Consider the following 23,042-nt stretch of genomic DNA (forward strand, 5'->3'; position numbering starts at 1 on the left):
AGACATTTTCAAGTGACCCCAAACTTTTGAACGGTACTGTTTGTACTGAGGCTGCAACTGTTTTCTAAGCATTGCACACGTTGCATTTCTGTCATATGCAACTGTGTTGTGCAGCAGCAGGGTGCCAAACGGGGTGGACACACGTGTGCCCTACATACACTACATATTCCTCCACGCCAGTAGACAAGCAATTCTTCTACTTTATTATATGTAGGCTACATGATCTCTGGGAACTCCAGATATAAATCACAGGGACGTTCACCTATGGAGCACCTACTGTTTTGAATGAATGAGGACGTGTCAACGTTTTAACCTGCTGACTCTCACGCTCACACTTTAAAAGCAACCTTTTAGGTTTGTAGATTGTAAAAAGTTGTCGTGTGTTTTCAGGCTAATTTCTTGTTAAAGTATTCTGCACTCAGACTAAAGTCCACAGCTACACACACACCTGTTCAGTCTCTTCCTTACCAATAGGAAGCCAGGCTGCGAGATCTCACCTTCCATTCCCACCCACCTCCGTCTGCTCCCTCCCTCTCTGTTTTCCATTGTCTCACACTTTTCTTCTTTTGCTCTCATTATTGCTTGCTCTGTCTCAGTTCCTCCTTTCCCCCCTCTGTCACTTTCCCTCTGCCTTCCTCTGTCATTATTCTGCCCACATGTCTAGACTGAAGAACTTTCGCTGCTTGCGTATGTGATATCTGTATATGTGGCTGTACGTCTGACACTTGCACTGTGTGCATGTCTGCTTTGTTGAGTGCTTTTGGTCTAATTCCAGCGTTTTTCTTAGTTTGATATAAGAATCATAGTCCAGTCTGTAAAGAGCAGGGATGCAGAGCAGGGAGAGACGGAAGTGGAGGAGTTTAAGTGGAGGCAGCTGGACTCATGGATTTTTTTTTAAGACCCTTCCTCAGTTCTGTGGCGAAACGTCTTAAAAAAAAAAATGAGTCCAGTTGCCTAGATTTGAGCTCCGGGACATCACATGACCTGGATGAATGAGAGTATCCACAGACATACCAGGCTACCTATAACTGTGGACATGCAAAATGTGGAAGGCCTGAAGCTGGATCCATACTCCACGAGAACAGAGAACTTGCTCCTCGCTGCCAGCGTTCCGCCCACAAAATAACGTCATTTTTTTCTCGGAGCGCCTGTTCTGCAGCTCTCTCTCAGTGGTGTGCGAGAACAATTATGTGATTGGTCGGAATTTAATGGGCGTGATGAATGTGGAGAAGCGCAAGAGCTTCTTCAGGTGCAGAAGGAGAACACACAGACAGAAGGAGGAAGTGCAACGATGATGGACAGTTTAGATGAGCAGCTGGCAAACAGCTCCTGGAAGGAGAAACACGGCGCACAGAGGAGAGCGTCTGTCCAAAAGGTGGCGATAAATATTAATCCCAGTATTGATCACGGCGTTACAGTGGCTCGACTCGCACGTTAAACACCAGGAGACGGGATGTATTATTGCAGACAGTCATCCACACGTTCACAGAGTTAAACTCACACAGACCAGAGGTCTGCTACAGTCAGCTACACTGATCTTCTATCTATTGTCATGCTGTACGCCCTCTTCCCTGAGCAGTATCAGCTCGTTAGGCCAGGTAACCACGACTGTGTGCACAATTTGCAATACAATTGCATTGTCAACCTTAAGCCATCTCTGGAAAAAAAAAACATGGGTCCATGTCCTATTCACAAACTTGGAAGAGGGGGGGTGGGGTTCCTGATCTGCAGCCAGCCTCCATGGGGCAATCCAGATGATTACATATGATCTATGATAATGATTGAGACAAACATCATTATCGGAGGTGAAAGTGGAACTGGCCAAATTAGCAAATACATAGCAAACAACGTACGATGAAGATTTTTTCCTGTAGTACAAAAAACACACATTAATGCAGCTGTAGTGATTGTCAGTGTGTGTGAGTGTACTCGCAGCTGAAAGGCATCGCTTGTAGTGACTACAGAGATCCGTGCTCAGTGTGCAGCTTGCCTTGACTCTGTGGAATGTGTGTGTTGGTTGTGTATAGAGGTGACTGTTGACTGCTTCTGCACTGACCTGTTGGCTGTGATGCACTGCAGTGAATAACTGTCTGTTCTTGTGCCACGTTACGACTGTTTTGTATGTTTGTGTGTCTTCCTGGAAATGTTGCATATGTGAAAACAGAGCAGGTGATTCACTGCTGCTGCTCTCAGGGTAATGGATTGTTGTTGGTAATTATGCATTCCTGTGCTATGGGTTTGCTCCGGCATCACAACCGTCCAACCTGTGGAACCAAACATGTAACTCTGACGGAGGCTTTCAGCTTTGAAAGCTTGGCTGTAATGTCACATTTTTTCCATGACACCATCCAAATCAGAATAAAAGTGGATGTTTGAGTTGAGTTTGAGTTGCTCTAGCAAATAAATACAGGCTCTGCAGTATGATTAGTGTTATCTGGCTAGATGCTAGATGCGGCTAGCTATTTAAAAATGCTGTTGTTCACATTCCAGGTAGATTACATTGTAATGGCATGTCTAACAGGGAACGTTTCAGCCTCGTCAGGACAGACGAGCTTCTGTTTCACTCCGTCCAGCTGTCTGCAGGTGTTTACGTGAGTGGAACAGATGTTGCACAGTGTATTTTCTTCCATTTTACACACATAACTACAGTGAACATCTGATAAACCTCCACACACACATTCTGGATTGTATATCATGTGTTTATGTCAGTGCTGACCTTTGCATCGTTTTAGCACACTCTTCTGCCTGCTATTTTGAACAGGCTTCTTCTTCTTCATCCATCCATCCATCCATCCATTTTCTGAACCCGCTGGTCACGTACAGGGTCATGGGGAGACTGGAGCCTCTCCCAGCTTTCTACAAGTTGCGCTTTTTTTCATCCTTTGGCTGGGTATGCGACTTATACTCAGGTGCGACTGAAAATAAATTCAAATTTGAAATAATTTCAAATGTTTGTTATTTTCACACTGACAGCCGCTAGAGGGCACTCTAGGCTTGTCTAACTCCGGAGTTGGCAGAGTTGTTCAGAACGACACAGAGGAAGAAGAATTCAACTTCAGAAACTGTTAATATGTTACATAAAGGACAACTATTGAGTTTTATGCTTCATGTAGCTGAATAGCCATCAATGTGTTATGTTAGCATAATGCTAATGCCGCAACGTACGGTATGCTATTAGCATACCATACACCTTATGTGCAATTTATACTCTGGTGTGACCTATAATCCGAAAAATACGGTAATCTAAATAGACTATAGAGACTTGATGTTCACAACAAATGAATGCAGCAACACCACAGTCTAAAAAATGACATTTTGTTTTGGCCATGGGGAAACTTACAGCAGCATAAATGTTGACAAAAGGCTCCAGAGGATGGGGTTGTGTCCCCTTTGCAACCTGCTATCACACCAATGTCAAACTCAACCCTTTAAAGGTAGGGTAGGAGATTTCATTCTGATGCACTTTTTGTAAAATTAGTGTAACTTCTCTTTACAGTCTGATAGCAACCAATTAGTTTGGCAGTTTCACATTAAAATGAAGAATATGAATCATCTGTGGAAGCTATAAAACGCTAAAAACATCAGCCAATCCTCCGGGTGGACCCTGCACGGAGTATTGGCTGGTTGTCACTCTCTTCCTGCTCTGCGCGCACCAGAGAGGTACGTGCATGATGGCCGAAGTCACAGACCGCAGCTCGTCTTCAGGTAATGCGCGTCCATGTGATTGGGAGGCGTGGCTTCGGGGTGAGCTCCGAGAAAAAGGGGCGTGTGTTTACTTTCGAAATCTGGCTGACTCTCACTGAGTTTTCAAAATCTTCTACCCTACCTTTAAGAAGTAGTTTTTAATGCCTAACCACAAATGCAAGTGAAAAGCAAACAGTTAGCATTGTTTAAACAACGGTGTCATATATACATGCATAAAATATAACAAAAAATAATGAGGATCAGTGATTGCACACTCAGATAAAGTCATGGATGGTTTAATGTTGCCAGAAGCAGCGAGAAAAGTCACCAAACTGGCAATATCGCTGCACGAAACACCTTCCTACACTACAATATGTGTCACAAAGTGAACAACTGAGGTCAGTGAGGATATCGCCTTTTGTATCATTTCATTGTTTGAGTTCTGTTGTTGTAATGTTCCGCTTTCTTTCCGTTAATAGGACGGTGTAATGTAATGTGGGCCATATCTGTCCGTGTGATTTTGGTGAAAACTAAATATAAAATAGACAGTCGCTTCTTGTTTTTTGCGACAAACCGTGACATCAGACTACATTATTATTAATGTAGTATATATCAGCTCAGCATAAGATGCTGCTTAGTTCTGAAATGCAAATTAAATGCCATAGTTACGCCAAAAGAATTCCATATAAATTGATTTTCTCGCCTTCAAATTGTGATTTTTCCATTTTTAGGGCTGACTGTAAAGACAAGAAGCTTCATGGGAGCAGAGCCTCTGATGACACAATTGATTACTGTTTAAAATTACAAGTCTGTGAAGCAACAAAATAAGTTGAGAGTTAGGAGTGTTTTGTAAAATTAGGTGTGACATTTTTCTCATTTTTCCCCGTTTTAAGTGTAATGCAATTTAGCCAAGTTCAGCAGGCATTGTGCTGCTGATTACCGGCTGTGAGTGACATTTGCATCAGACGTTCATTTGGGATTTGTTATTTGTTATTTTGAGGAAATGTGCCACTGACATTTTTTTTTTGCTTGAAGGAATGCTGTGACATTTTGGGGGTTTTACTCTGTTTTTTTAAGTTCTCTGATGATTTCTTTAGCCAACACATACACAAGTATGAAAAAAAGTGTTTGCTCTGGCACTTGCTGCTAGCCTGCAGCTAGCATCGCTGATTGTTTTAAATGAGAATCCAGCAACAGAGCTAAAGAGAGCGTTGTCAGGGGGCTGCTGACGGGTTCATGCACCTTTTCACTGTTTTATCAGAGACTCCAGGCAAAGCAAAATAACTGTTGTTTTGGATGTTTCTCGGTGTAATAATTTATTTAGAGCTGCCATCAGTGTTGCACCCAGAACTATTAGATAAAAAAACACAGTTATACATACATCTCTAAGATGCCGACTTCAAACCATAGCTAGTTGGCCAGGAGAGGTCTTCAGGTGGTCTCCTATTTTGTACTATTTTCCAATAATCCTGTTAAATCTCAGTAAGCCAGGCCTGAAAAACACGATTTAAAGAACGTTTCAGAAACACTGAAAGTGTAAAACTGCTCTATCATCAATCATATTTGAGATTCTTTTTGAAAGTGTCAGGAGTGAGTGAGAAGTAGGATGCGAATGCAGGACTAGATGCAGATCCTCCAAGGTTTATTCACACAGATATCCAGTCCAACCATGCGACAGACGAGGAGGCCTGGGCAAAAAAGCAAAGGTCCCAAAAACAGGCTGAGGTCATTACAAGTTCAACTAGAAAACGAAGCGCAATCGAAACTGGAAAAACAGCTGGCACGCTCGACAGAAACACACAAGACGGACTGGCAGGGAGTGAAGGGAGACACAGACAGTAAATACACATGGGCAGGGAAGACAATGAGACAGGTGAAACACATCAGGGCGGGGCAGGTAATCAATAAGGAGCGAAAACAATCCAAGAAAATACATCGACCGTTTTGAATTTTTTAGGTTCAGTTCTCGTGATGTTATTTTTTAAGTAGTAGTGGAATGTTTTGCAGGATGTATAATTAAATCACATGCTGTAAATCTGTGTGTTATCCATAGAGACCCAGTATTGTGAATGCTGGTCCTATGCCGCTGAATTTGGTGATGGTTGTCTGTAGTAACAAAGCTTCCTGACATTAGGTTATATTCATTGTATCTAATTAATATTATTGATGTTAGCTGGCTGCCGTGTTGTCCAAGTCACTGTCAAAGGATTTGAAACATGGAGTAACTCCACAAACTCCCCTGGACAGCTGTGAGGGAAACTTTTTGATCTCACCTGGTTGCATCATGTCTCATAGTTGAACCTCCAGGCATATCAATATTTTAAGTTACAATTCAACAGATTAGATTTCTGGACTTTTAAGTATATTACATGCAGCAGGTTGAAAGCAGCACATGTACAGAAAAAATGTGAATATTTGACAGATATGCTGAACACATCCTAATTACTGATCAAACTGAAACTTTCAGTGAGTTATTTTTTACTGTTTCTCTTTATGAGGGATTTAAAAGGCTTCAGTCTGATGAGGAGATTTGGATTTAATGAAATCTCTCTGCACCTTCACCAGGTGCACAAAGACAAGACGATGCAAAGACTCTAAAGATACGTCTCTGTTCTGGAAGCACTTTTTTATCAAGTAAAATTAAATATGTTTGTGTGTGCGTTTTTGCCATGTCATTAGTGCATTGTTGTTGTCATGGCTGGTCCTTGCTGCCCTGCTGACAGCCAGCCTCCCTGCAGTGACATTGGCGAGCTCTGCCCCTCCAGCTGTACAGACAGGACAGTGTGTCCACGCTGTGCGCTTCTCACTGTGGTCTACACGCTCAGACAGAACACTGACGAGGAACCTGACCTTCACTGCATTAGAGGTGGTGTGTGTGTCTGTGTGTGTGTCTGGCTTAGGTGCGTCTGCAGATGGATGACAGCACAGTGTGTTACAGTCCTTGCTTGTCAGATATAGGGTGAGGATGGGAATGGACTTATAATAAGTCTGCAGTGTGTGTGTGTGTGTGTGTCTGTGTGTGTCTGTGTGTGTCTGTGTGTGTGTGTGTGTGTGGTTCAGCAGCAGCTGACAGGATGTCAGGCTCCTGCAGGTACTTTTGCCTCTCTTCCCTTTAGCTCATCACAACACGCTGTGGCTGGCTTCCTGTCTGACACACTGTGTGTGTGTGTGCTTGCTTGTCTGTACATCCGTTCTGTGGTCAGTGGGTCTCTCACCAAAGCCATAACATACACACATGATACAATAGGTGTCGTTTTTTTTAATGACTCCGAATTATGTAAGGGTTTCTTATCTTAAGTGTGTGTGTGTGTGTGTTTAAACAATTAATTCAACTATTAAATTACTCAGTTCATTCATCGCTTGTAAAATAATGTTACTGTCAAAATAAAAAGACTGAAAAATGTTCAATGGCAAATAACTTCAGCATTAATTTAAATTAAAATAATGAAAGATTAGTTTTTCTCACTACGAGCGCTGATAGGACAAGTAGAGCTGTATATAGTCAACCATACAGAGACAGTATAATAGAATACTGCAGATAGCATGGCAGCATTCTGAGCCTTTGTTAAAGATGAATAACTTACAATAACTCTGACATGCAGCGTGCTGTCAGCGAAAGTAAAAATGAAAACCTCCACTATGATGTAATGTTGAAATAAATCAGTTATAATATTCATTATACATGTAGCCTTTGATCTGATCAGCGTTGAATAGTACAAAAATAAGTGTTTCTAAAATGTAGTTTAAAGTGTGAAAATGATCGCTGTTAGTGTGTGAAGCCGTTTCTACACAAACACACACTCCACAATGGCCGTCGCTTGTTGTAATGAAGAACGATGTCACCCGGTACAACACTGTGGCTCATTTGTAGTTGTTGGATAACAATGGATCTCTGTGGCGCAAAAGAACAAGACGTCTGAGGCTTCGGCTGCAGAGATGGCACTTGTTACTATAATCGACTCATTGTTGTTGTTTTGTTGTTGTTAAATCACAAAAATAGGGAAAATCAAAAGCCCTTCCTCAACATCTGTAACGTCAGTGTCTCATGGAATACATAGACATCTTTTCTGTGGAATGCAGTTGTATAAATCCAAATAAGGAATGCACTAGGTGCCGATATTATAGAGAGTATAGGGGACAGTCGCCATGTGTGGTCGGCAACAAAATCGGTTAGTGTGTGAGGGGGTGAAGACCCGACCCGACCTCAGTCGCATGTACATGTTGGAATTTCTCGGGCTGACGCTGGACGCAGTCAGGTAGTGTCAACTGAACTGCAGACACGAGTTGTCAACAACCAATGAAAAGATCGGGTGGAACACGGGAGTCAGAAGATAACAGGAAGTACCGGGAATATCAAAACAATGATCGACTCCTCCGCTACCTGATCCAGACCCGCTTTTTTTGTTTTTTTTTCCAGCAGACAGCTGCACAGACAACAGCAAGCTGAGTGTCGTCAGTGTTTGTTTACTTCTTCTTCTTCTTCTTCTTCTTCTTTTTTTGGCAGTTGGTAAAAAATTTCAAAATTTCAAAAATTTCTGCATTACTGCCACCAACTGGTTAGTTCAGTTCAGTTCAGTTGGATGTAGTCTGTGACCCCTCATCAGGAGCAGTTGTTAAGTCTGTGACCCCTCTCTGTTAATTTGTCCTCCCAAGACTGGGAAAGTCCCCAGCCTTAGTCTTTGGACCAGTCCATTCATCTATCCATGTTCAGAACCTGCTGTATCCTGTACTACAGGGTCACGGGGTGGATTGTACTCTATCCCAGCTGTCACTGGAGGAGAGGCTAGTCCAAACAGCAGATTGCCGTGTCAAAGCACACCTTTCCTGCTTCCTTGCCTGCCGGCCCACCTTAGCTCCGCTCGCGCTTCCCCTCTTTGCTTGTATTCAGAGTTTTGGCAGACTGTAATACTGCTAACATGGCGACGCTCCCAGCCTTCCACCGACCCTCAAAACAACAGGTGACATCACAGGAGCTTTGTCCATAGTTTTTACTGGTAATGGAGGAAAACCCACAAAGACATGGCAAGATGAGGTGGCAGGGCTAAGCACTGCACCACTGTGCCAATCCAGATAATTCATTTTTAGTTCATTTCATTTTATCTGTCAAATGTTAATACCAATATCACGGTACATGCAAGTATAACCTCACAGATAATATGCCTCCAGGTGTTCTGTGAAGCTTACAGACACTAGTCTATATCACCCTAGTTAAAAGAACAAAAAAAGAACACCGGGCAGGCATCAATATCACCTGCATTCATTTCTAAGGATCGGCATCATCCATAGAAATCAGTTGACCTATAATACAGCAGTGCTGTGACACACACACACACACACACATTACTGTTTTGAAATGAGGTCAGCTATTGTAAGGATGCAGTCACTGAACGGAGCTTGTGGTGGTGGAACCTGAATAGTTGAGCTAATGCAAACCTGAAGCAGAATCTCAACAACAAACAGCATCCGGCATTTCTTTCAGTCATCCAATGAATGAGCTGTGTGGCTGTAAGAAGGGTCGTCAAGAAAAACATTCATGTTTCATTCAGAAGCTGCATAAGGCCTGCAGTTCCACTCAACCTGCTAAAGGTCAGGACCTCTGCATCTCAGGCACATAAACACCACCTAGATGTAGCGGTTATTATGAATATGGAGTAAAAATATATGTATATGATTATTCTGCTGTTACACTGAAGTAGTCCGTCATTGTCAGAGCTGCTACACCTTGCTGCAGTCCTCATGAATGACACAATGAAAAAAAAAAACATATGGCTCTTTGTTGTGTACAGTTAAAATACAGGCTAGTCCCCCCCCCCCCAGTCCACCTCCACCAACACACACACACAACCTAGGGATGTCCCGATCAGGTTTTTTTGCCCTCGAGTCCGAGTCTGAGTCATTTGATTTTGAGTATCTGCCGATACCGAGTCCCGATCCGATACTTTCTATAAAGGCACTCATTGCGGCAAAACCTGTGTGTGTGTGTGTGTGTAGGCCTGTCACGATTTCTAAAGAACATTTAACACTGGAAAGGCCCCCAATCATCAACACTATTATTATTATTGTTATTATTAATGATATTAATATTATTATTATGAGTAGTGGTAGGCCTATTACCATGGCTTATCTGAGCATAGTCAATGGAGTTAAGTCAAACCAACTAGCACGTCATGAGCAACAGAGCCAAACAACACGCACTCTACCTGCTGCTGCGAGTGGGCTCACCTGTGCGCACATGTGTTTGTGTGCGCACGCATTTGCGTGTGTGTATGCGCATCAGCGAATTTTAAAAACGCCACCATGTAGACAGAAACACATAAAATAGCAGAGATGGCACAAGAGGACTGGGCAAGAGGACTAGACTGGGTGGCGCTGCAGCGAGTGCCGCCAGTAAGAAGGCAGAGAACTTCACTCGTACAACGCGGACTCTCTCTGATGGCACGTTGTATTCATAAGCATGTTTAGTCTTGTGGTGAATTGTGTGGAAGTGTTGAACCAGTGTTGTGCAGCTTCACAGCTCTCTGTGTTGCTGTAACCAGCGTCCAAGCCCTGCAGCGCTGTGACGCACCGTGGCGACGCAGACAGCGAGCTGACCGTGGTCTGCTCAGAACATCCCGTAAACGTCACACAATGAGTTAAAAAAATAAGAACTACCTGTTGATTTGACACATTTTAAGACAGAAGCCGCGGGACATTTTAAATCTGACGGCCGGACTTTGCACACTTTATACGCTACGACGCACCGAGTGACGCCTTTTGTCATCCAGCCTCTTTGGCAGCGAGAGGGAGAGAGAGGAAAACAAACAAGCGTGCAAATGTAATTTATCGCGGCCGAAAAACTTATTGAGCCCATTTAAAGTTATCGTGCAATTAATTGATTTATTGTTTAGCGACAGGCCTGTGTGTGTGTGTGCCGCCACACTGGGAGATTTCACACACGCGGCACATCGAGGTCTCGAACCAGGACCTGTCCCACCAAAAGCAGCTGTCATACCCCTGCACAGAAGGTGTTAACTTTGACAGTCCTAAAAAAAATCCGAGTCCTGATCGGGAGGTAATGTCCGATTCCGATCGAGTCTGAAATCACGTAATCGGGCCCGATTTCCGATCATGTGATCGGATCGGGACATCCCTAACACAACCACCCCCCCAAAAAAAGGCAAACCCGCTGTGATTGCACAAAGCGACAGCAGTTAATTTTTTGCTGCTGTGCTGATAAGATTCCATTTAACTGGATAAGCTCAAGATAAGATCGACATGAAAACCCAACAAATTGCATTTTAACGAGTGTGTGTGCGTGTGTCTGTGTGTGTTGCATTGATATGTCAAACACATTTTCTTTGGTGTGTTGCTGACACAAAACATGTATGAATACGTATGAGGAGACTTAAATCTGCTGATCAACTAAATATCGTTGTATTGCACTAAACTTAAAATGAAAATGAAGTTATTTGGAGACCATGTGCAGGTGAAGGTATGTGCGCATTTGAGGTGTGAAAAGATCGAGTTCAGCTGAAACTGCACACCTTCAGAGGTGGAGCCACAAATCACATCCTCCTGACCTCCACCTCTCCACTTACAGGGCTCTGTGTAATAATTAGCACTTGTCAAAGCAGCACTCTGATGGTACTTAACTATTACAGGAAGATTTGTGACAGAACCTGTCAATCCTGGAGTGCTAGAATAAACACACACTTCATCACATAATAAATATGATAATTTCCTACGAGTCACTTTGATTTATGGCTTTGCCCCGTGGCTACGTCTCCCAGCTTTGTAATGCACCGCTCGTTAACTTTGAGATTTGAGAAAGTTGTAACAGGGAGCGACCTGTGAACATGACTGTCTGCTGCAGCTTTGTTGTGTGCGGTAGATGAGAGGGAAAAAAAAGACCATGAAAAAAAAAATATTTGAACAGACATTAACTTGGTTTTTGATTCTTTTTCATGTTATTTGAGAAAGAAATGAAAGAAACACCTCCGTGCATTTTGTTTTGGTGGAAATTCTTTTTGACATAAAGCAGAAAGAAGAAGAAGAGCTTGCTGTGCATTAGTTCATTCTGAAAACTATGAATGTGGGCCCATCCATGGCATTAACACAGAGGACACGTTGGTCCTTGCTGAAGTGTCCTCTGATGGGTAGCTTGACATTCAATTATCTTCATCAAAATTCAGATTTGTCCAAGTATCATAATCTGTTCCATAGTAATCCTCAGATGTACACAAAATAGGCCAATGAAGCCAAAAGTATATTGACTTTTGAACAATTTAGCATGCTAACATGTTACAAAGTGATGGAACTTTGTGGCACTCCAACTGCATCTTACATGGATGCATGGTCAGGGTCTGGAAGCATCATATTATAAAGGCTAATGTAGCAGTGTGACTTAATTGAACTACTGTATTGGCTGGGTACGCGACCTATACTCAGGTGCGACTTATCTATGAAAAAATATACAATTAGTCAGCCGTGTGTCCTGACGTCCCATCGCAGATATAATGGCAGCTGTTCTGTCCCTTTGCTGACGGTTCTCTTCTGTGAGGTGAAGCTAATCATTTCTCCATGTGAGGTCTTGTTGAAATGCGTGTGTCTCACTCCCAATGCCCTGCCACTTAAGTTAAGAGGAATTCAGGAGGCAACGTAGTGATTTAGTGACTAAAAACGTAGTGATTTACGCTGGCCCGCTGGTGCGACTAATAGTCCAGTGCGAGTTATCTCTGGTTTATTCTTCTTAGCCTGGATAGCCATACCCATTCACTCTGCACCATTTCTCCCTGTGAACTAGGTCTGGAATCCCTTCCCTTCACAACCAGTTCCACTTGGTGGACTTGTTCAAAAATATTTGCAGAATTGCTAAGAACACTTTGGATTTTCACTTGGTGCAGCCCCCAGAAATTCCAACTCAACATCCACAGAGACAGGACTTGGACTTATTCTTTGTATGGAAAAGAAAATGAATTTGCATAGTTATTGTGGTATCTGAGATCCAAACAATCCAAACAATAGTCTTCCTTCTCACCAGGTAGTAAAAAGGGATCCAAAAAACGCCAACTGAAAACAACATGAACCGCGAACCAGGGTCTCTGGTGGATCTTAGTCACCGGTAGATCTTTGCATCTGCTTCATTTTGAGTCACACACACACACACACAGAAACACACAGCGGATCCTTACCTCTGCTTCCTGTCTTCGCCCTGTTGTCTGTTAACGAGTTGACAGCAGTCACTATCAGTCAGTAATCAAACCCTCGGCAGTGGCTCATGTTCTCACACATACACACAGATGTACACACACATACATACAGTAAACGCACATGCTCAAACATAACTGTATCCAAACCACAGCACAGATTGCACAATGGCTTTATTGTGATAATGGGTGTGCCTGGGTTGTCAGGTGTGCTCAGTAAGCAAAACACACAGGATCTCTCTCACACACACACACACACACACACACACACACACACACACACACACACTCCAAGCTGTAAAACGTTTGTAGTTTTCATAGCTGATGGCTTGAGTAGCATTACTTATTATGACTGCATTCCTTTGAGTCCTGTCTTCCCACCCTGCGCTCTGTCCTGCCTTGGACAGCGGAGAGAGTCGGTGGAATGAGAGTAAAAGCGCCACACACAGTGAGAAAACAAGAAGAGTTATTAGATACAGAGGGAGAGATTGAAAGAAAAACATTGAGTGAGACACACACACACACACAAAGGAGAAGGAGGTAGGTGTGGAGACAGAGTCCTCTATGGCGTCCAACAGATGGCTGGTGTTATTGGTGCAGGCAGCTCCTCTGTCTGCACCAATAACACCAGCCAGCTTCTTTTTAAAGAAATTAAGTAAATGCTGAATAGTATTCAGTTAATTCCTAAAATGTCAGTCTTGTCAGATATTAAAGAGTTTGGTTGATGTCTTGAACGCTGTTCATTGTCCTAAATATGAAACTTAATGTACATATTACCACTTTTTGTGATGCTGAACAGAGCACTAGCTGTTTTCAAGTCCCATTTGAGCAAAAGAAAACATGTGCAAAGATACAAAATTTGGGGTTTCTGCAAAGAAGCTGTTCAGCTCAAGAGGGTCAATGCATGAAGAATGTCAAAGCATATTTAGAGCTTACTCATATCTGCTAATCCACATCAGCTTTCAACTGTAGGTGGCTGGAATGTCACGTTCCCATCCACCCCTGTGACCTAAGGTTTGAGAGTCATCCTGAACGAGATTGTACTCCACTGCTAAAATCATAATTCATATATAAGAAGAATAGGATTTTTTTCAGAGTTTCAAGTTTGACACTTTTGTTTTTAAAACAAACTTGGAGACACACTAATCATACCTGTGCTGAACCTATATCCGTGTGATATGGACTCTGGAGTGTTCCTTCATATAAGTGCTGTCATTTTTCACACACTCAACCCGGCGAACCCAAAGGTGGAGTGAAAAGTGTATAATTAAGCTCTCTGCTCTGCCCATTATTGTGTTACCGTACCTGGCCGTGACAGATTCAGCATTTTATTTTTGCATTTCTCTGGGTCAGTGTCCCTGTTAGCTGCTAATCAGCCCTATTCACACAGCTTAAATTTGCCCTTCTTTCTTTTTTTTTTTACCAAGTTGTTGTCACAGATGTGCTGTTCACCAACCAAGGTTGTTTGAATAACGTACATAATTTGTGTTTTTGGAGACCTTTATTGTGGTTCGACGTTGCTCATCGGGGATTCTTCGTTAAATAGGCCATTCATCTGCGCTTTTGATGCAGTTAAGCACACAAAGGCTGTGCGTTCAGCCCTTGAGAACAGCAGAAATAAAATAGCTCCCCCCCACCACCACCACCACCCAACATAACTAATCAGTTTCATTCTTTGTGGCAGGATCTTTGCTTCAGGCAGCATCCCACGTCTTCCTCTTGCACCAATGAACCTTATTGTCAAAGCTCACCTGGGACTCGTGCATGTGGGGGAACCTTCATGTATTTCTTTCAGACGTGGAGAAGTCTTTAGGGGCGATACCGAATCTATGTTTTACAGGGAAATGTCACAGATCATAGCTCAGACTCAAAGTGTTCAGGAAGCTATTCATAACAGCAGCCGTGTAAAAGCTTCAAGCGTGCATCAGATGTTTGTGCTGAGCGTCTTGTTTTTCAGTAAATTTCACAAATGCCAAACGGAGATTGAGGCACAGAAATATCCCATAAATACATACTGAAGGTTGTAGATGAGAGATGGAATAAATAAATAAAAAATATATACTGCAGAAACTGCAGAAATCAGCTGAATCAGTTCAGAATCAACAGCTGCAGACCACAGACAGAGACAGCAGGAGACACAGAATAAGATGCTCTCATTATTTTTTAAAATACCTTGGAAGCATCAACGTTATTGCAGTTACTTTAATTACTGGACAGCCTTCATTTCAGCTTATTGGCAGATGTGTGCAAAGCTATTACGCTGTAAGATGAAATAAATGCATCTCAACATGCACGTTGTTTACATGTTGTTCCAAATGAGGACCTGCAATTTTCTTAACAGCAAGAAAATGACACAAACATTGAAGGTCTGTCGGTTGCTGCTGGAGGTTAGCATTCAGTGAGGCTGGATCTCAGCTATGATGGTGACTTTCAATGCATTTTGGGTGGGGGAAGCTAATCTTTTGGTCCAGTTGGTGTTGGTAGAAGTGAAGTGCAGTTTGCAGGGTGACAAGATTAACGAGTGCTTTAAATACATTTTGTGTAGCCTCATCACTCATATCCGTCTTATCCACCTTTCCACCCAGGCTTTGCATCCCCAAAGTTGTCTTCCTCATGTGGCTGTAGAGGGCAGGAACCCCAGAACACCACCAATGTAAGTCTCTTTCATGTGATTCAGCTAATCGTCTGTTTACAAGGGCTGTCAGCCATCAAAATAACATGCGCTCTTCATAATCATCTATGGCATCATCAACAACCAGTCTGAGTCAATAATTGGAAACAAAGTCACATTTGTATTTTGAAAAACTAGTTTGCAGGATCTCCAGCATGGGGCTGGTGCATACAAGTATCACAAATAATACAAATAGAAATAGACCATAATCTTTATTTATACGTCTTCAAGAAAAATCTCTAAGTCCGACTGCCTTGCTTAGCCAACTTCAGCAGCTAACGCTTGGCTACACTATTGATGATGGCAGAAAGCTAAGATCAGCCCATTGACAGTAAAAACTATGGACAGAGCTTCTGTGACGTCACCTGTTTGTTTCTGAAGAGCCGTTCTGAGGATCGTCTGAGGCTCTGGGACGCTCTGACCGCCGCCATGTTGGCAGCGTCACATCCGCCAAAACTCCAAATATGGACAAAGAGGGGGAGCACGAACTGAGTTTAGGGGGCAGGCGATCGTGGAAGCAGGAAACCCGTGCTGTGATACGTCAACCGTCTGTCGCTCAAGCGGCAACGCCCATAATTATGCGTAATTTTAAGTCTGAATACAATTGAAACGAGTGAGTTGTAAAAAAATTCCCCCGTACAATCGACACTAGAAGAAAACTAATCATTTGAGACCAGAGTGGTTTTTTTGTACCAGGCTGTAAACATGTTCATTTCTGCTGTGAAGTCGGCCATTTTAACATGGGAGTCTATGGGAAATTACTCGCTTTTGGAGCCAGCCCCCAGTGGTTGCGGCGTGAATTGCAAGTTTTGACACTTCCGCATGGGCTTCAACTTTGAGCCCCGAAGGTTGCCGCTTGGATCAGCCCCAGGAATCCAGATGAACGTGATGACAGCAGAGAGGTACATGCTTCTAGACACACTGATTGTAGCAAGTATTGCAGACGGAGGATATGGGAAACAACTTGCACCAACTGCAATCGTCTCTGGGTAATTTATATTGTATAGGAGGAAACAGTGTTTCAGGGTTTCCCACAAAGCCAATGCAGTGCCATTCCAATGAACCCACTGTTTGTATAATACAAGATGTCCCTGTGCTCTTCGGTGACTTGGAACAAATGGTGGAAGTCTGTCAGCCTGGATGTGCATTGGTCAGCACTTCCTGTTTCTGTTCAGCCAGGTGGCACAGTATCCAGTTCATACAGGTGGCATAATCATAATCATAATAATACTAGAGCGAGTGTACGAGGCAAGAGAGAGGTTGTGTGTTTGTTCGCGAATGTAGAAACATTCATGGTGCCCAGAGGATGAACCTTGAAGCTTTTTATTTCTCTTTAGTACTGTCTGTGGTCCTGTATCATAATTTGCTTCATGACGAAGTAATTGCAAAACTAATGAGATCCTTGATTGTCCCTACGTAAGTGCTAATTAGCAGATGCTAGCCCTGCTGAATATGGTTTATGGCTGCACATTTATTCTGAGGCTGTCACGTGTGAATCTTTTGACATGCCTTGTTTGCCATAGGTTCATTGTTTTTATCCTGCCACACGGGGTCACCCAAGTGAAACATTAAAAATGTGCCTCTATAGAGGTTTTAATCAGTCCTGGTAGCCTCTCCTTGTCAGAGTAGAGGCTAAAATTGTGCTTATTGTGCTCGTAACACGACACGATAAGAAGGAGCAGCTGCTCTCAAATAAAATGGCTGACTGGTAAAATGTTTAGGCAGATAAAGTCTATCAAATCTTTTTAAGAGTTCCATCTTAACAGTACACACACACACACACACACACACACACACTGATCCTGAGAGTGTGTCTGTTTTCTACCCCAGCCATGTTCTCCTGTGCAGCAGATCTGCCTGCCTGATGTTGTGGAAAACATTGTTGTATGTATGTAAATATATGAATATGCTCATGGGATGTTAGATTTGGCCTAACACATGTTGATTTCTTAGTGTTGTCCAGAACTGAGGAAATGTTTTGAATCAGGACAACATGTGTCCTTGTTGTCCTCGACTTTGTGTCTCGATCTGATGTGAGAAAGCAGGATGGAAATGTAAACATTTCCATTGATAGGAACCAGAGGTGTCCTTGCAATCTGGGTGAAAGAGCCGCCCAATCTAGACACACACACACACCCACAAAGACATGCTTTGCTATAAAACGAGACTTAGCCTTGGGACTGGGGGACTTTGCTGTTGAAATTGTTGATTGATACGTGTGAAACAATTGATCTTAATAAATTCCCGCGAAAGGCAGAACCTGTGACTCCATTTGTCTGATTCCATCCTCAACATAAATGGCGCCCAACGCTGGTTGTTCTTGGGGTACAGGGACTCTTCTTCTTCTTCACACAACGGGGAAGCAAAGGTCCACCGATAAAAGGTAGGAGCTTATTACATTTTAATTCGCACACAGATTTACATCTTAGAGCTGCAGCTGAATCTAAATTCTGTCTGTGAGACAGGTAGTGACGATAGTCACTTGTTGAGAATTGGACTTTTGTGATGTTTTGAAGGCAGTTGAGCTGCCAGAGTTGTGTGCGCACGGAAGAGTTGCAACTGTGATAATAGAAGATAAAGTGATAGGGCTTGGGTTTCATTGGGTTCCGCGGAGAGCCCCTGGCTCGGATTGTGAAATGTATGTGATTTTGGGGTGACGGAAGGTCAGGCCCCCGAGACTGAGCAAACAGCAGTGGCTGGGGAGGTGAGTAGGTGCAGTGCACAATCCAGAAACCGAAAGGGGAGGTGTCGCCCTATTAGGTTGTGGGTGCCAGCTTGTACTCGATGTAAAGCCTGAGGTGAAAGTACACCGACCCCAGAACGATGGCAAAAGGTACTGATCCAAAGGTTTTACTACTTCTAGATCCGGGAAAGATAATCTATGTATGTCATTATCATATAACAATTATAAGCTCCTTAAGAGCAACAGACCTCATAGATACAGTGTAAATTGTTGATTGCACATGAACATTGGCTTGGAGATATTGTCACAGAGATCATAGGGAGAGGCTGATGTAGCTGATCAGTCTTCCAAAGTCACACAGTAAATAAAATATACATGAAACATTGCATCTTAAACGCAGTGGACAATGACAAGTGGAGGCCAGTGGACTATTCACGTACACACAAGCATTCCCCATAATATCCCAGTTGACTGACTGACAGACAGAACCTGACTATTGTCGTTATCCAGTATGTGTGAGTGCATTTTGTGAGGTGTGAATGTTATTTGTGCTGAAAAGTTTGTGTATGTATATATATCTATAGTCATATTCACGCTAAAAAGGTTAAAATTGATGTATGTATCAACCAGATCTTTGTGTTGGCACACTGTTTAATGTTTGTATAAATGTTCATAAAAATAACTTTTTAAAAAATTGATCAATTTTCATGTGCGTCTGTGAAAAATCAGCTCGGTTAGCGTCTAAAAAACATTCTGCAGAAAAAGGGTTAAAAGTTTTCACAACTAGATCACTCCCGAGAACCCCCCCCCCCCCCCCCCCCCCCGCCCCGCCCCGCCCCGCCCTTTGCTCACAACCAACCTTGACTGCTTTTTTTCTACTCCTGAGCATTAAAGGACCACTATCAGCAGATTAAAATACAATATTTTCTGGTGATTTGAGGAAAAATAAAAAGAAAAGGTGTCTGAAAAGTGGGAGAAACACACAAAAGGTTTAGAATAAAAGACTACAAATCTAAAGATAAATCTAAAAAGCGGGAGAAGAAAAAGGAGGCAGAGCTTGAAATCATAAAAAATGTTTAAAACCGAAGGCCAGAGTTACAGAAAAAGTGTCTCTGAAGTGTTTAAAGAATTAAAGAACAACAACAAAGCCAGCACTGAAACTGCTAAACTTAAAATGAACACTGCTGGAACGTACCCGTCATTAACTGGTGATTCAATTCGATGGAAACTTTGACATTGACAACGGTGTAAATGCCTCACTCTTTGATGACCAAAATGAACGAGACTCACCTGCTGAACTGCAGCAGGGATCCCTCAGGAGAACTCCCAATGCTAACATATGTGTAGCTTTCCAGCGGGGCACTTCACAACAACAGGCCCAATACCACCTTGCTCTCCAGAAAATGGGACTGAGGACACCTGGTCTGTTCCCAGTGCCATCGTACCTGGATGATGATCCAGATAAGGAATGAGCTGATATACACCTGACATACATGATATACATGACATAACATACACATAAAGTGCGACACATGTATTCATAGGGGAAAATGACATTCCTACATAATAGTTGTTTTTCAGTAATTTCATAATCATTTGATCATTGAACTATATACTCTGAATTTGTTATGTTTTGTTACATTGTAAAAGGTGTTCTCAGTTAACATGGTCGCCTGGCGGGAGGGGCCGTAGGAATCTTTTCCCTGAGATAACAGCCGACAGGGTTTTTCACTCCTACACTCTGAGAACATCCTTCTGATTGCCATGTTATCATTTATCATGTTATCATTCATACTCATGCATATATAGGTTTGCCTCTGTAGACACACATATGTGATATTGATGTACTCATATAACTGTCACTTATAATACCCCGTTCACACTGGGGAAAAAAATCTGGCTAAAGCGGGATTCGGGCCTATCCTGATGTGTTTTTTCTGAGTGTGAACACCTCGAATCCGGCTGTATCCAGTTTGATTTCACTCCGGCTAGATCCACCCACGAGAGGTGAATCTAGCCGGATTGGCTCAAATGTGGCTCAAGTGTCAACGCAAATGTGGCGAGCGAATCCGGCTAGCGACATGCCACTTCCGGTTAGCGATGTGCTACTTCCGGTTCACAGGGCGCAACACGGGACAAAAAAGCGCACACGCGGTCCTACCACGGCCTGAACGGACTCTGTATATTACGAGGTGCCACCTAGTTTTTTGGAGGACAGCAAACACGCTGTATGAAGCCAGATTGAGTGCGGACACAAGTGTGTGCTAGCCAGATTTGAAAATAGGTCTGAACGCATCCAGCTTAAAGGCTGTCTGGGCTCAATCCTACTCTAGCTGGAATGACTTTCTCCAGTGGGAACGGAGAAGTTTTGCCAGTTTGCCATCACTCACTTATTCCAGACTCACTCATGCACATATAGTAACACTTGGTGGTGGCTGGTGATGTGGGGATATGTTGTGGAAAACATTGTTGTATGTATATGAATATATGAATATGGGATGTTAGATTTGGCCTAACACATGTTGATTTCTTAGTGTTGTCCAGAACTGAGGAAATGTTTTGAAGTATCAGGACATAGTGTCCTTGTTGTCCTCGACTTTGTGTCTCGATCTGATGTGAGAAAGCAGGATGGAAATGTAAACATTTCCATTGATAGGAACCAGAGGTGTCCTTGCAATCTGGGTGAAAGAGCCGCCCAATCTAGACACACACCCACACACATACACAGGTTACTGTAGCAGGCCTGTCTTAAAGTGTTTGTCTGCACGTATACGTGCATGTGTGAGCAATTTTCATGACACTGATTGGCAAAAGCATCTCCGGCTTCCTGTCTGGGCCTATCTCATCTGCACTCGAACCTGCCTGCCATCAATGCGTACGACTTCTAGAGAGGGAAACCAAATGTCTCGTGCTGTATGTATGCTTATCTTTCATAAATATGATGCGACTCTGTGCGGGGAGGAACAGATCAACGGCAGCCAGCTCCGGAGCATCCCTCCGTCCTAATCGTTATCGTTTTTTAAAAAGGTGATTTATTCAGCTGTTCAGATCACAGCGGCCGCTTTGGCAGCACACAGCTCTTTACTGCTGCAGAACAGAGGAGTCCAGGTTTTGGCTGCTGATATGAGGCACATCCTGTCCTAAACTCCTCGGTGTGTGACAGCAGGATGGAGAAAAAAAAAAAAAAAAGCTCACAGCAAAGAAAAGTTTGAAGAAGAACTCGTTTACAATGCAAAAGGCAAAAAGAACGAGCTGCGACTGACCGCGCTCGCTTAAAAATATTCCACACTGAAGATCAAAGCTGTTGCCATGAGCCCCAGGCTATATTAAACATTTTAATACCGCACTTCAGAGCAAAACAGACAGTGTGACCAAAGCTTGTGATTCAGTTGTCCATCAGGCATCATCAGGTGTTGGAACTGAGATGCAAGGAGTGTAGCCCATGTTGTGTGTGTGTGTGTGTGTGTGGGTGGGTGGAGGTGGAAGGTGGGGAGTGGGGGTGTTGTTTTTTTTAAGAGATCACGCAGCTTTCCATCACCGCATGGCTTCACACAGACTCACACACACCACAGCATGTAAAAGGTCAGTCGGACCAGTGCTTTGTTACGCCGTGTTAGTGTTTTGGAGGTTACACACACACACACACACACTCCAGCCAACCTTTAATGAACTGAAAACATCTGAGGTCAGATCCTCCTTTAAAGAAACATTTTCGAAGTTTGCAGCTCTAAAATTATGAGCTGAAAAAATGGTTTGTAGGTCTGAAAGGTGTGTGTGGCTGGTTTTAAATCAAGATGTATTACAGCAAGGCCGGTATGCAAAATAAGTGGACTGAGGGCTGCTTCACTGCTTTTACATCCCTACAAAGTCATATCTCAGCTCCTTGGGTCACAGTGGCAGCATGGTTAACAACATACTTAAAGTGGTCCACATCTAAGGTGATCCAAGGTGATCCAGGGCTAGATTTAGAACCTGACCACAGATAAAGGTTAGAAAGCAAATGGACTTTCTTTAGTTCGTCTTGCTGACTGCTGTGTGATATTTGGTTGTCATGTTGATATTTATGGGTCTAATGAAAAGGAGAGGAGCTGAAACATATAACCAGGGATGAAGCAATAGGTTTGTGGTCAGATGTTATTTCTCCCTCTCTCTCTCTCTTTGGCACCTGGACTATTCAATGAAGAAAGTTTCTGAAGAACATATATCTGCAAGAAGCTAATATTGGTGCAGCTCTAGACTGAAGACCCCCCCCCCCCCCCAACTTAACCCAACTTAATGAATGAATGAATGTTTAATTCAGCTGACGGGTTATTAATTGCATTTAGGAGGAAAGGACCAGTGATTTCTCCTTCAGATGTGCTCAAGAATCTTTGATCTACTGTAAAAAACCTGGAAGTGCTGCTGTCCCTGCTGATCAATAGCAATTAGGGGAAAAAACCCTTAGTCAAGGTGACTTTCAGTCCGCTCGGCCTCATACTCCACCACACTCCTGAATAAACTGGACTCTGTCAAATGCATACTCATCCCCAGGAGGCAAAGTCATTTTTCATCTGGCCCAGCGAGGGATAAGACCACCTCTGATATGAAGTCATGCTCTGTGTGTGTGTGTGTGTGTGTGAAGAAGGTATAGCCAGTTGTGGGTTTGGCAGCCGACAGTGTGTCAGGTAGCAGGATTTAATATCGGACACCTGTCGGAAGCAATGACACACACACACACGGACAAACACACATATGCGCACACTGATGACAGGGTCATTGGCAGGGCAAGCCCACAGTGGAGTGTGAAAGAGCTCCCCAGTTGCTCCATTACACCCCCCCT

General features: G+C 43.1%; 1 long non-coding RNA gene across 1 annotated transcript in view; it reads left to right on the forward strand.

Moving 5' to 3' along the window:
- The window catches only part of LOC114448864 (uncharacterized), a 64,534-nt gene that overhangs the window by 23,039 nt on the left and 18,453 nt on the right, over nt 1–23,042 (forward strand). The window contains exon 2 of the long non-coding RNA XR_003671923.1: nt 15,455–15,522. This is a non-coding gene — a long non-coding RNA (uncharacterized LOC114448864). The remainder of the gene's footprint in view (nt 1–15,454; nt 15,523–23,042) is intronic.

Source organism: Parambassis ranga, chromosome 16, assembly GCF_900634625.1.
Source record: "Parambassis ranga chromosome 16, fParRan2.1, whole genome shotgun sequence".
Classification (NCBI taxonomy): domain Eukaryota; kingdom Metazoa; phylum Chordata; class Actinopteri; family Ambassidae; genus Parambassis; species Parambassis ranga.